Source organism: Oryza sativa, chromosome 1 (genome assembly GCF_034140825.1).
Source record: "Oryza sativa Japonica Group chromosome 1, ASM3414082v1".
NCBI classification, from domain to species: Eukaryota; Viridiplantae; Streptophyta; class Magnoliopsida; order Poales; family Poaceae; genus Oryza; species Oryza sativa.
The window spans coordinates 34,125,001-34,137,500 of NC_089035.1; the positions used below are offsets into that span (position 1 = coordinate 34,125,001).

Here is a 12,500-nt window from a genome sequence, read left to right on the forward strand (position 1 = left end):
GAATCCCAATCCTCTGCTTTTATTTGTAAAGTCTCTATTCCTCGATGATCGAAGCCCAAAGATCTATGAACCACCTCATGTTTGACTAGCCAATTAGATAACCAACCCTGCTGCATTATCTTGATCTCTCCTCCTTTGTATAAATATTTCGCAGTTCGAATGCAAGTTTGAAATATTGCCCTGCTCTTTCTTTTTCTGCATAAAGAGCCCCTCCTAATTCACTAATTTGTAGGAAGATACTGGACTTTTGGATTTTCAAAAAGTTGAAGAAGATATGTCTAAAGTAGATGGTGATTGATAGAGCAATTCTTGCTCGTAAGTTCCAGTATGAGTACTGCGCCGAACATAAAGCTTGTGACTGGTAGTAAAACATCGATTTCTCTTTTGAGATAGAGTTCGATCCTCAACTATTTCTCGCGATATCTTCTTATGAAGTTTTGTTAGGGCATCTATAACCGCCTCCGGTTTAGGTGGGCAGCCCGGCAAGTAGACATCCACAGGAATTAACTTATCGACTCCCCGAACAGTACTATAGGAATCCGTACTGAACATTCCCCCTGTAATAGTACAAGCTCCCATAGCAATGACGTATTTTGGTTCAGGCATTTGCTCATATAATCTCACTAAAGAAGGAGCCATTTTCATTGTTACCGTACCGGCTGTTAAAATTAGGTCCGCTTGCCTAGGACTTGATCTTGGTTTGGTACCAATCCATAACGATCAAAGTCGAATCGCGAGCCTGAAGCAAATTCAATGAAACAACAACCATATAGAAGGGGCCATAAACAGGAGAGTCTTGACCAATTCGAAAGATCATTTGGTGTAGTTGAAATAACGGAATTGGAAGTTGTTCGGTCAAGTATAGGAAATTAATATAAGAATGAATAACTTTCTCAATGGTTTATTTTCTTTCTTTTATTTATCTTAATATTCATTCCATTCAGGCCATTCCAATGCTCGCAAGCAAGCACGAAAAAGCTTATATTTCTAAACGGAAACGCCCAATACATCGAAACTCATTACCCATGGCCAGTCGAGAAAAAAAAATAAAACAAACATGGTTTAGCGTATTCGGAATTGTAACCAAGCATCCTGGGTTCTATACCAGATTCAACACTAGAGCATGCAGCCGATCCTGGATACAGAACTATATAAAGTGTGCAGTGAGGGATCTTTATTGGTAGCCAGTCTTTCACTTCCGCCTCTCCACTCCCATGCCTTTCTTGGTCGGACCAACCCAACCGGCGATTTCCGACAAGTCTTTCTGCTTAGAGCAAGAAGCGGAACCAAAATCAAGCTTTCTTTATTTTCATTTATGGATAACCAATCCATTTTCCAATATAGTTGGGAGATTTTACCCAAGAAATGGGTACATAAAATGAAAAGATCGGAACATGGGAATAGATCTTATACCAATACTGACTACCCATTTCCATTGTTGTGCTTTCTAAAATGGCATACCTATACAAGGGTTCAAGTTTCGATCGATATTTGCGGAGTGGATCATCCCTCTCGAAAACGAAGATTTGAAGTTGTCCATAATTTACTGAGTACTCGGTATAACTCACGCATTCGTGTACAAACAAGTGCAGACGAAGTAACACGAATATCTCCGGTAGTCAGTCCATTTCCATCAGCCGGCCGGTGGGAGCGAGAAGTATGGGATATGTCTGGTGTTTCTTCCATCAATCATCCGGATTTACGCCGTATATCAACAGATTATGGTTTCGAGGGTCATCCATTACGAAAAGACTTTCCTCTGAGTGGATATGTGGAAGTACGCTATGATGATCCAGAGAAACGTGTGGTTTCTGAACCCATTGAGATGACCCAAGAATTTCGCTATTTCGATTTTGCTAGTCCTTGGGAACAGCGTAGCGACGGATAATTCCGAATCTACATAACTAGTCTAGTCCAGGAGACAAATCAATAGGAAATGCTATTTGCTTCTTAAGAAGAAGAACTTTTTTGAAATGAAAGAGTTTCCACGGGCGTCGGATATCATTTCTTCAAATAAGGAAGAAGTGTTATCGAAGGATTTCCTTCCATTCTTCCTAGTATGGAAGAAGTAAAGAAAAAGTACTGCGTCTCGATCTATACGAAAGGGCACTGGTTTTTTCTTTCGGTTTCATTGATAGCAGAAGAGTACGCTAGCTAGCGGAGCCTGAAAACGCTTGCTTGCGCCCCACCCCGTAAGCTGACTCTATTGCCTATGCTTGCTGCTCGCTCAGTGTCAGTAGAAGGGAAGAAAAGATGGTCACTTCTTTTAGGAACACGGCGAGCCTTACTTACGACTGTTGCACTTCACTCGCAGCTCGTTCATTCACTTGCTCATGAACTCGCTGCTTCGCCAGAAGCGACTAGTCGCCTCCTTTCCTCCGCCGAAAGATGCTTAGCCAGAAGCGACGAAGGAGGGGAGCTGGGGAAGGCCGACGATGGCAATGAGGGGGAAGCTGTCGTAGAAGCTTTGCCCCTTGCTTTACAGAAATTGTTATGAACTTACTAAATGACCTTATTTATTCTCCCGGAACGCTAGCAAATCTAATAGTTCCCATCTGCTCTTCTTAACTTAAGAACGAAGGTCCTTCTTATTCAGGAACCCTTTGTTTGAGGGGGGCGTATCCCCGGGGAGGGGAGAGTGGCCGAGCGGTCAAAAGCGACAGACTGTAAATCTGTTGAAGGTTTTCTACGTAGGTTCGAATCCTGCCTCTCCCACTTGTTGTAGACTTAAGAGAAGAGAAAGTAGGCGGAAGCCTAGGAGGGCCAACCGAGCGAAGCTCTTTCTTTTTTTGGCCGTGCCGTGAAGTGCAATTTTCTCGTATGCGTTTTAGAGAGGTTGTCGAAAAAAGACGATCTATAGAGATTCCCCATCTATATCCAATCGAGAATAGAAGCGAGTCGCTTCCGGCGTCGGCTTGTAGTCTCTGCAGTCGGCACACGCACGCGCCCGCCATCATGCCTCCTTGGTTCGGGACGAAGCCAAGCGAGGCATACGATAGACGAAGGAAGCGCCCACCCAGCAGGAGGGCTAAAACCTGTAGTTTTGAAGTTGCAAACTCCAGCTTCGAAGCTGGAGTGCTTTAGCCCTTTAGTTTTGAAGCAAGAATCACCGTCTTGAGCGCCTTGCGCGCTCAAGAACAAGCGATGAGCGCTTTGTTGCGCCTGTGCGGATACGTTTTCTTGCTGGGGAAGGCTAGTTTGATCGAGGATTGGGGAGGAGAGGTGGAATAAAAAGCTCGGGATGGATTTTGGAGTCTTTGTGCGAGCCGTATGCGGTGAGAGTCGCACGTACGGTAAGGAGGGGGGTTCGCGTCTATACGTGTAGTGTGGTGGTTGGGCCTACCCACCCTATTTGTTCCATGATCTATGGGTCTACTGGAGCTACCCACTTCGATCAATTAGCCAAGATTTTGACCGGATACGAAATCACTGGTGCTCAATCTAGTGGTATTTTTATGGGGATTCTTTTTATCGCTGTAGGATTCCTATTCAAGATTACTGCAGTTCCTTTTCGGGCGGCTGTAGGACGGACGGCCCCCTATAGGTAGTAGGGTAGGATGGGTGGTACCGCTCAGATAGCGGCCAATCCTCCTAACTGCGCGCGGGCCGGGCTTAGAGCGCGTGAAACTCATCACTACCTCGTAAGGGCGTTGAGACCATAGCATGTTACACAAAAGCGCCGCTTTCTCAGGAGTGTTGTCACACAGCTGCCCGACTAGAAGAGCTACTCGCTCTGTAGTGTTGTCACACAAGATAAGCACGCCGCCCGCCTGCTGGCCGGGCGAATCGAAGTTATCTTCCGGTCAACTGTCCACCCAGTCAAGTGCAAAAAACACAGTGGAATCACGCAACGCACGCTGCTGGTTAAAGGGTAAGAAATATAGTGAAATCGTCTAAAATCAAGACGATTTCACTAAATTAACCAAACTTGCCTGATGTTGAGGCAATCAAGAAAGCGGCATAAGTGAATATATAACCCACGGAAAAGTGAGCTAATCCCACCAATCTTGCTTGCACAATGGAAAGAGCCACGGGCTTATCTCTCCAGCGAATTAAATTAGCCAAAGGTGTCCGTTCATGAGCCCATGCTAAAGTCTCAATTAATTCCTGCCAATATCCACGCCAGGAAATTAAGAACATAAATCCAGTCGCCCAAACAAGATGTCCAAATAAGAACATCCACGCCCATACCGATAAACTATTCATCCCAAAAGGATTATATCCATTGATAAGTTGTGAAGAGTTTAACCATAGGTAATCTCTTAACCATCCCATCAAATAAGTGGAGGATTCATTAAATTGTGAAACGTTGCCCTGCCATAATGTGATGTGTTTCCAATGCCAATAAAAAGTAACCCATCCAATGGTATTTAACATCCAGAAAACTGCCAAATAAAACGCGTCCCAAGCAGAAATATCACAAGTACCGCCGCGACCAGGGCCGTCGCAAGGAAAACTATATCCAAAATCTTTTTTATCCGGCATTAATTTGGAACCGCGTGCATCTAAAGCACCCTTTACTAAAATCAATGTAGTTGTATGCAAACCTAAAGCAATAGCATGATGAACCAAGAAATCTCCAGGTCCTATTGTTAAGAAAAGCGAATTACTATTCTCGTTAACAGCATTCAACCATCCGGGTAACCATAGGGTTCGACCCGCATTGAAAGCGGGACCGCTCGTTGAAGATAAGAGTATATCGAACCCATATGTCGTCTTACCATGAGCCGATTGTATCCATTGAGCAAATATAGGTTCGATCAAGATTTGCTTTTCTGGAGTACCAAAAGCAAGCATGACGTCATTATGAACATAAAGGCCCAAGGTATGGAATCCTAGGAAGAGACTAGCCCAACTTAAATGAGATATGATAGCTTCTTTATGGTCTAACATTCTTGCCAATACATTATCCTCATTCTGTTCCGGATTGTAATCTCTAATGAAAAAAATAGCTCCATGAGCAAAAGCCCCTGTCATGATGAACCCTGCAATGTATTGGTGATGAGTATATAAAGCTGCTTGAGTAGTAAAGTCTTGTGCTATGAATGCATAAGAAGGTAAAGAGTACATATGTTGAGCTACTAAGGAAGTAATAACCCCTAAAGAAGCTAGAGCAAGACCTAATTGAAAATGAATCGAATTATTGATTGTGTCGTAAAGGCCCTTATGCCCACGCCCTAATCGACCCCCCGGAGGAGTATGTGCTTCTAAAAGATCTTTGATACTGTGCCCAATTCCGAAGTTAGTTCGATACATATGACCGGCAATGAGAAAAATAAATGCAATAGCTAAATGATGATGAGCAATATCGGTCAGCCACAAACTTTGTGTTTGTGGATGGAATCCCCCAAGAAGAGTTAGAATAGCAGTTCCCGCTCCTTGAGTGGTACCAAATAAATGATTACTCGAATCGGGGTTTTGGGCATAAAGATTCCACTGACCCGTCAGAAGGGGTCCCAACCCCTGTGGATAGGGTAATACATCTAAGAAATTATTCCATCGAACGTACTCTCCCCTGGATGCTGGAATAGCGACATGAACTAAATGTCCTGTCCAAGCCAAAGAACTTACCCCGAAAAGTCCTGACAAATGATGATTGAGATGAGATTCCGCGTTTTTGAACCACGAAAGGCTTGGTTTCCATTTGGGTTGTAGATGTAACCAACCCCCTATTAAGGATAGGGTAGAAAGAAATAATAGAAAAAGAGCTCCTGTATAAAGATCTTCATTGGTCCGTAATCCAATTGTATACCACCACTGATAAACCCCAGAATAGGCGATATTCACTGGACCGGCGGCGCCTCCTCGAGTAAAGGCTTCCACAGCGGGTTGACCAAAATGAGGATCCCAAATCGCATGAGCAATAGGTCTTACGTGTAAAGGATCCTGTATCCATGATTCAAAATTTCCTTGCCAAGCGACATGAAACAGATTTCCGGACGTCCATAGAAAGATTATTGCTAATTGCCCAAAGTGAGAAGCAAAAATGTTCTGATAAAGACGTTCCTCAGTAATATCATCATGACTTTCGAAATCATGTGCGGTAGCAATACCAAACCAAATACGACGAGTAGTGGGGTCCTGAGCTAAGCCTTGGCTAAACCTGGGAAATCTTAATTCCATAATGCCTTTCAAATCCTCCTAGCCACTATCCTACTGCAATAATTCTCGCTAAGAAGAATGCCCATGTTGTGGCAATTCCACCCAGAAGGTAATGGGTTACTCCTACAGCACGTCCTTGTATAATGCTCAAGGCTCTAGGCTGAGTAGCAGGAGCAACTTTTAATTTGTTATGAGCCCAAACGATAGATTCAATCAATTCTTGCCAATAACCACGGCCGCTGAATAAAAACATTAAACTGAAGGCCCAGACAAAATGAGCACCTAAGAAAAAAAGACCATATGCGGATAATGAAGAACCATAAGACTGAATTACTTGGGATGCCTGTGCCCACAAGAAATCTCGGAGCCACCCATTAATCGTAATGGAACTCTGTGCAAAGTTTCCCCCTGTGATATGAGTTACCACCCCTTGATCACTTATAGTACCCCAAACATCCGACTGCATTTTCCAACTGAAATGGAAAATGACTACCGAAATGGAATTGTACATCCAGAATAGACCTAAGAAAACATGATCCCAGGCGGATACTTGACATGTTCCCCCTCGCCCAGGCCCATCGCAAGGGAAGCGAAAACCAAGATTTGCTTTATCGGGTATCAAACGGGAACTGCGAGCAAATAAAACACCTTTCAAAAGTATTAATACAGTCACATGGATTGTAAATGCGTGAATGTGATGGACTAAAAAATCTGCGGTTCCTAATGGAATAGGTAACAAAGCAACTTTGCCGCCTACTGCTACTAACTCGCCACCTCCCCACGTTAAGCTGGTACTTGTTGTTGCACCAGGAGCTGTTACGCTAGGCGCGCCAGCATGGAGATTTTGTACCCATTGAGCAAAGATCGGTTGTAATTGTATGGCGGTATCCGAAAACATATCTTGGGGACGACCTAAAGCACTCATGGTATCATTATGAATGTATAAACCAAAACTGTGAAAACCTAGAAATATACATACCCAGTTAAGGTGGGATATGATTGCATCACGGTGTCTAAGGACACGATCTAATAGATCGTTGTATCGAGTCGTTGGATCATAGTCTCTTACCATAAAAATGGCTGCATGTGCAGCAGCACCAACTATTAGAAATCCGCCAATCCACATGTGGTGTGTGAACAAGGAAAGTTGTGTACCATAGTCAGTAGCTAGGTATGGATAGGGGGGCATAGAGTACATATGATGAGCTACAACAATGGTTGTAGAGCCTAGCATAGCTAGGTTAAGAGATAATTGAGCATGCCATGACGTTGTTAGGATTTCATAGAGACCTTTATGGCCCTGTCCTGTAAATGGGCCTTTATGAGCCTCCAAAATATCTTTCAGGCCATGACCAATACCCCAGTTGGTCCTATACATATGACCTGCGATCAGGAAAAGAATAGCAATAGCTAAATGATGGTGCGCAATATCGCTCAACCATAGACCGCCGGTTATTGGATCTAGCCCTCCGCGAAAACTAAGAAATTCTGCGTATTTGGACCAATTCAAGGTGAAAAAAGGGGTTGCTCCTTCGGCAAAACTAGGATAAAGTTGAGCCAAAAGGTCGCGATTCAAGATAAATTCATGAGGAAGTGGTATCTCCTTAGGATCAACCCCAGCGTCAAGAAATTGGTTAATCGGTAAAGATACATGGATTTGGTGCCCCGCCCAAGAAAGAGACCCAAGTCCTAATAACCCTGCTAAGTGATGATTCAACATGGATTCTACGTCTTGGAACCAGGCTAATTTGGGAGCGGCTTTGTGATAATGGAACCACCCAGCAAAAAGCATTAACGATGCAAAAATCAATGCACCGATTGCAGTACAATAGAGTTGTAATTCACTAGTTATTCCGGATGCTCGCCAAATCTGAAAAAACCCGGAGGTTATTTGGATTCCTCGGAAACCCCCGCCTACATCACCATTCAATATTTCTTGCCCTACGATTGGCCAAACTACCTGAGCACTGGGTCCAATGTGAGTAGGATCACTTAGCCATGCTTCATAATTGGAAAAACGGGCACCATGGAAGTACATGCCACTCAACCAAAGAAAGATAATGGAGAGTTGACCGAAATGAGCACTAAAGACTTTTCGAGAGATCTCCTCCAAATCACCTGTATGACTATCGAAATCGTGAGCATCAGCATGTAGGTTCCAGATCCAAGTGGTAGTATCAGGGCCCTTAGCTATTGTTCTTGAGAAATGGCCGGGTCTGGCCCATTCCTCAAAAGATGTTTTTACAGGATCCCTATCCACAACAATTTTTACTTCTGGTTCCGGCGAACGAATCATCATTAAGTCCTCCTCTTTCCGGACAAGACATACAAAGAGACCCGCCAACTTTTTAGTGAACCTTTGAAAGATAGATATTATGATTAGTCCTTTTCTTTACTATCTACCGTCCTTCTATTTTTTTTTAGTTATTCACTGGAGCAATTATATATTGAAGTCAATCTGAGGCAAGTGTTCGGATCTATTATGACATAAGGATTGGGTGCCTAACGGACTTTTTTTATCTTGGATTTCTCCACGTAACAAAAAAACCTTTTTTTAATTTAAAAAGCTAGTCTATTTTTTTTAAGAGTATAAGTCCCTATCTATATCTACTTTCCTTGAGCATAATATAGATTTTTTTATTCGATTCCAAATTCCAAGATAACTCATTAGAATTATTAATAAGATGGTCCTGATATATTAGCAATATTTATATTGCCCCTTTTTATTCGCTTTATTACTTCTATTCTAGACCCTATCGTTTATCCTTATGAAATATAATATAAAATAGAAGGCAGAGGAAAGAGATATAATGAAATTCTTGATTCGATCTTCCGACCTAATTTATTTGATTAATGGATCAACAACCAAACCCCCATTTTCTGAAAAAGGAGAGTGGTCTTATTCAAATTCAAAGCGCTTCGTAATCTTCAACCAGTTCTGTGCTTCAATATAATTTCCCGGAGTAAGCGCTATAGCTTGTTTCCAATACTCAGCAGCTTGATCAAACCAAGCTTCTGCAATTTCTGAATCACCCTGTAGAATGGCCTGTTCTCCCCGGTCGGAATAGGTAGTTCCTTCCCCTAGAACCGTACTTGAGAGTTTCCTACCTCATACGGCTCAGAAATTGCTATCTTAATTTCCCTTGTCTTAACTGAATTCGATTTCTCAAAAATCGATCCAATTTCTTCTTGGGTTACGCAGAAGAAGTTAATTACCTAAGTTTCAAACCCTAAATTTTGATCAATAATCAGTTTGATCTTTTCTCCCACCTGCAGAAAAATGAAGCATAGATAGACCTATATCCTTCGTCCGAATTTTCTGAAAGGTAACTATCTCGGTTTCATATATGAAATTTCTATAGAATCCTTGAAAAAGACTTTTTCCCCATAAGCAAGAAAAAAGAACTTACTATCTTTGGGATCTGATACTACACCGCTGCTTAATCCCTTAGTGGATCGGCTCTATTACATAAGCGGATTCCTAAATTTTGCCCCATATCATGGGATAAGTAAGCAGTTTTTTTTAGTTGTATCGACCCAGTCGGTCACTAATTGATCTTTACGGTGCTTTCTCTATCAATTTGAGAACTCTATCCATAGAGTAGTATAGGCCATACTTTCTTTCTTCCTATTTTGATTCTCGTGAAGTGTCCTTTCTTCCTACAGCTGATAGGGCAAAATCGTTGTTTTGACGATCCCTATGTAGAAAGCCCCCTTTTCTAGTAAATACTAGAAAATTTGATCCTTTCTTATTTTTCTTTCTATAGTGGAGATAGTCGCACGTAATGACAGATCACGGCCATATTATTAAAAGCTTGTGGTAAGAAGGGGTTTCGTTCTAGTGCCCGGAAATAATATTCCAAAGCCTTTGTATGCTCTCCATTGCTTGTGTGTATAAGGCCTATGTTATAGAGTATATAACTTCGATCATAGGGATCAATTTCTAGTCGCGTAGCTTCATAATAATTTTGCAAAGCTTCCGCATAATTTCCTTCGGATTGAGCCAACATCCGTTACGGTCGTTCGTTCTATTCAAAAAATCTCCGTTCCAAAACCGTACATGAGGTTTTCACCTCATACGGCTCCTCCCTTCTGTACATAGTACTAAGCGAAAAAATCTAGAGAATAAAAATAGAATTAGTTCCATCTCATTATGGACCGAAAGGGGCTGGTATTTTTCCAAGAAATCTCTAGCCAACCTTCCCACAAGAGGTTTTTCTTAACACCAATGAATTCTATTAATGCTAGAGGAAAACGATAGCTCCAAGAATTTCTTTGTTCTCAACGCCTCCTATTTAGAGGAATTAGCCACTTCAACGATCTTTGATGGTTATAGGGGTATCCAAAGTACAAACTTGATGGTTGTTTGTTATCCCAACCATTCTTCCCAGCCCTGATACCAATCAGGAAAGGGTTAATTTCTAACAAAGTTTTTCTCTTGTTGATTCCTATTTCTAGGTGTAGTGCTTTTATCCCCTATGCTACCTATTAGTACTAGTAGAGTAGGATTAGCCTGTAATACAGAACCTATCCTGTAGGTGTAACCTTTCGCTCAATACTAAAATCTACAATTGAAGCATCCGAGGCCGCGTCAGTCGAGGATACACGACAGAAGGAGTTGTTAGTTCACCTCACCTTCCCTAAGCGTGGGTTTCCCTTACTAATTTGGTTTTCTCTCCGCGAACCCCCACTCTTTCTCGTAAAACCGGGGTGTAGGTAGGGCTAAAAAAACAAAAAAAAGAGTCAAATCACACCATCTCTATAATAAGTAAATGCCCTTTTTTCCCCGGAGGTTGTCGGAATTATTCGCAATAAAATATTGGCTACAATTGAGAAGGTCTTATCAATGAAATTTCCATTTATACGGGATCTAGGCATAATTCCCAACCCATTCTATCATTCTATATAGAATTCTTTTCATTCCTTCACAAAATAACATAAAAAAAAAAACAAATCCATTCAATTCTTATAAATCGATCCCTATGCTCCAAATGGATAAGAGAGGTATTTCTGCTCAGCCCAAATTCTCTCTTTTTCCTTCTGTTTGAACAAGAAGAGATAGAAAATATTTGACTAAGATTGGATTTCATTCCACTTTCCTATTTCTTTTCTCAACAACAACTTCTCTCATCAACTATTTCGCATTTTCAAAGTCATTAATCGTCCCATACCCTATTTTCTATTTGATTGTATGGGGTAGGATACCTTATGCAAACAGAATTCTAGGGTTCCTTTTTTATCGAATAAGAAGAATTCTTCCATTCTCTTTTTCTTTGGTTTGGGGAAAACCCAAACTAAAACTTTTCGAGGGAGCGGAATTCCTAGTAAAAAAATCCTGGACCCGTCCACTTAGAAAGTATTATTATTACTAATTTACTCATGGGTAAATTAGTAATAATTTACATTGAAAATGAATTAATGTTACCCCAGCCACAAGTCATCCCCGTCCGAAAAGGTTTACTTAAGTATTTCATGGTGTATGTAGAACTCAACATCTCAGTAATTTGCTTCTCAATTTCATCTTTAAGGGCTGGATTATGCCGGTAAGGCCTGAGATTGATGGGTTTAGCACCAGGTATAAGGTTGATTGTATGATCACAGGCTCTTCTAGGTGGTAGTCCTTCAGGTTCTTGGAAAATGTCATGAAAGTCCTGAATAATTTCCTTGACAGCTTCAGGTACACTGGAATTCTCTTCATGAGTAACAGACTGCAGCTGCACTAAGTAGCTTAATGATCCTAGTCTGTTCAACCCACACAACTGATGATTGGTGATAGAGGAGCATTGTACTGATTTAGGTAATATTCCTTGGAGTCTGACAAGTTTTCCTTGGTATAGAAATTCCATCCATTTGTTAGCCCAGTCTACCTGCATTGGACTGAAAAGTTCAAGCCAATCCATTCCCAAAATGATATCATAATTCCCAAGTGGTAACACCCTGAAACTGTTACAGAACTGATTTCCTTGCATCCACCAATTACAGCTGGAAATCTCATGAGTACATTTCATAGTTCCTCCATCAGCAATCCTAACAGTTAATGGAGTTTGTAACTTATGCACCCCTGGTAACCTCAAACTGACTTCACTGTCAATAAAAGAATGTGTGCTGCCCGAGTCAACTAGCATAAGCAATTCCATATCCTGAATCCATCCCCTGAGTTTAATAGTTCTGGAAGATTCAGTTCCCCAAACTGCCTGTTGTGAGATAGATAGCAAGGTGCCATGCTGAGAATCTTCAGTGTCTTCAGATTTTGGGTCAGATTCAGATTCATACCCCAATGTTAAGGTTTCCAGTAATTCTTCTACCACATGTAGCTGTATGGTACTGGCACATTTATGTTCCTTTCCCCATTTTTCACCACAAGTGAAACAGAGACCCTTGGCCCTTCTATATGATTT

The 12,500-nt window shown here is 41.7% G+C and overlaps 1 non-coding gene across 1 annotated transcript; it reads left to right on the top strand.

Moving 5' to 3' along the window:
• The first annotated feature begins 2,632 nt into the window (after positions 1-2,632).
• TRNAY-GUA (transfer RNA tyrosine (anticodon GUA)) lies at positions 2,633-2,715 on the top strand. Its single transcript has one exon. It is a non-coding gene; the product is annotated as a tRNA-Tyr (tRNA).
• Positions 2,716-12,500: the final 9,785 nt, after the last annotated feature.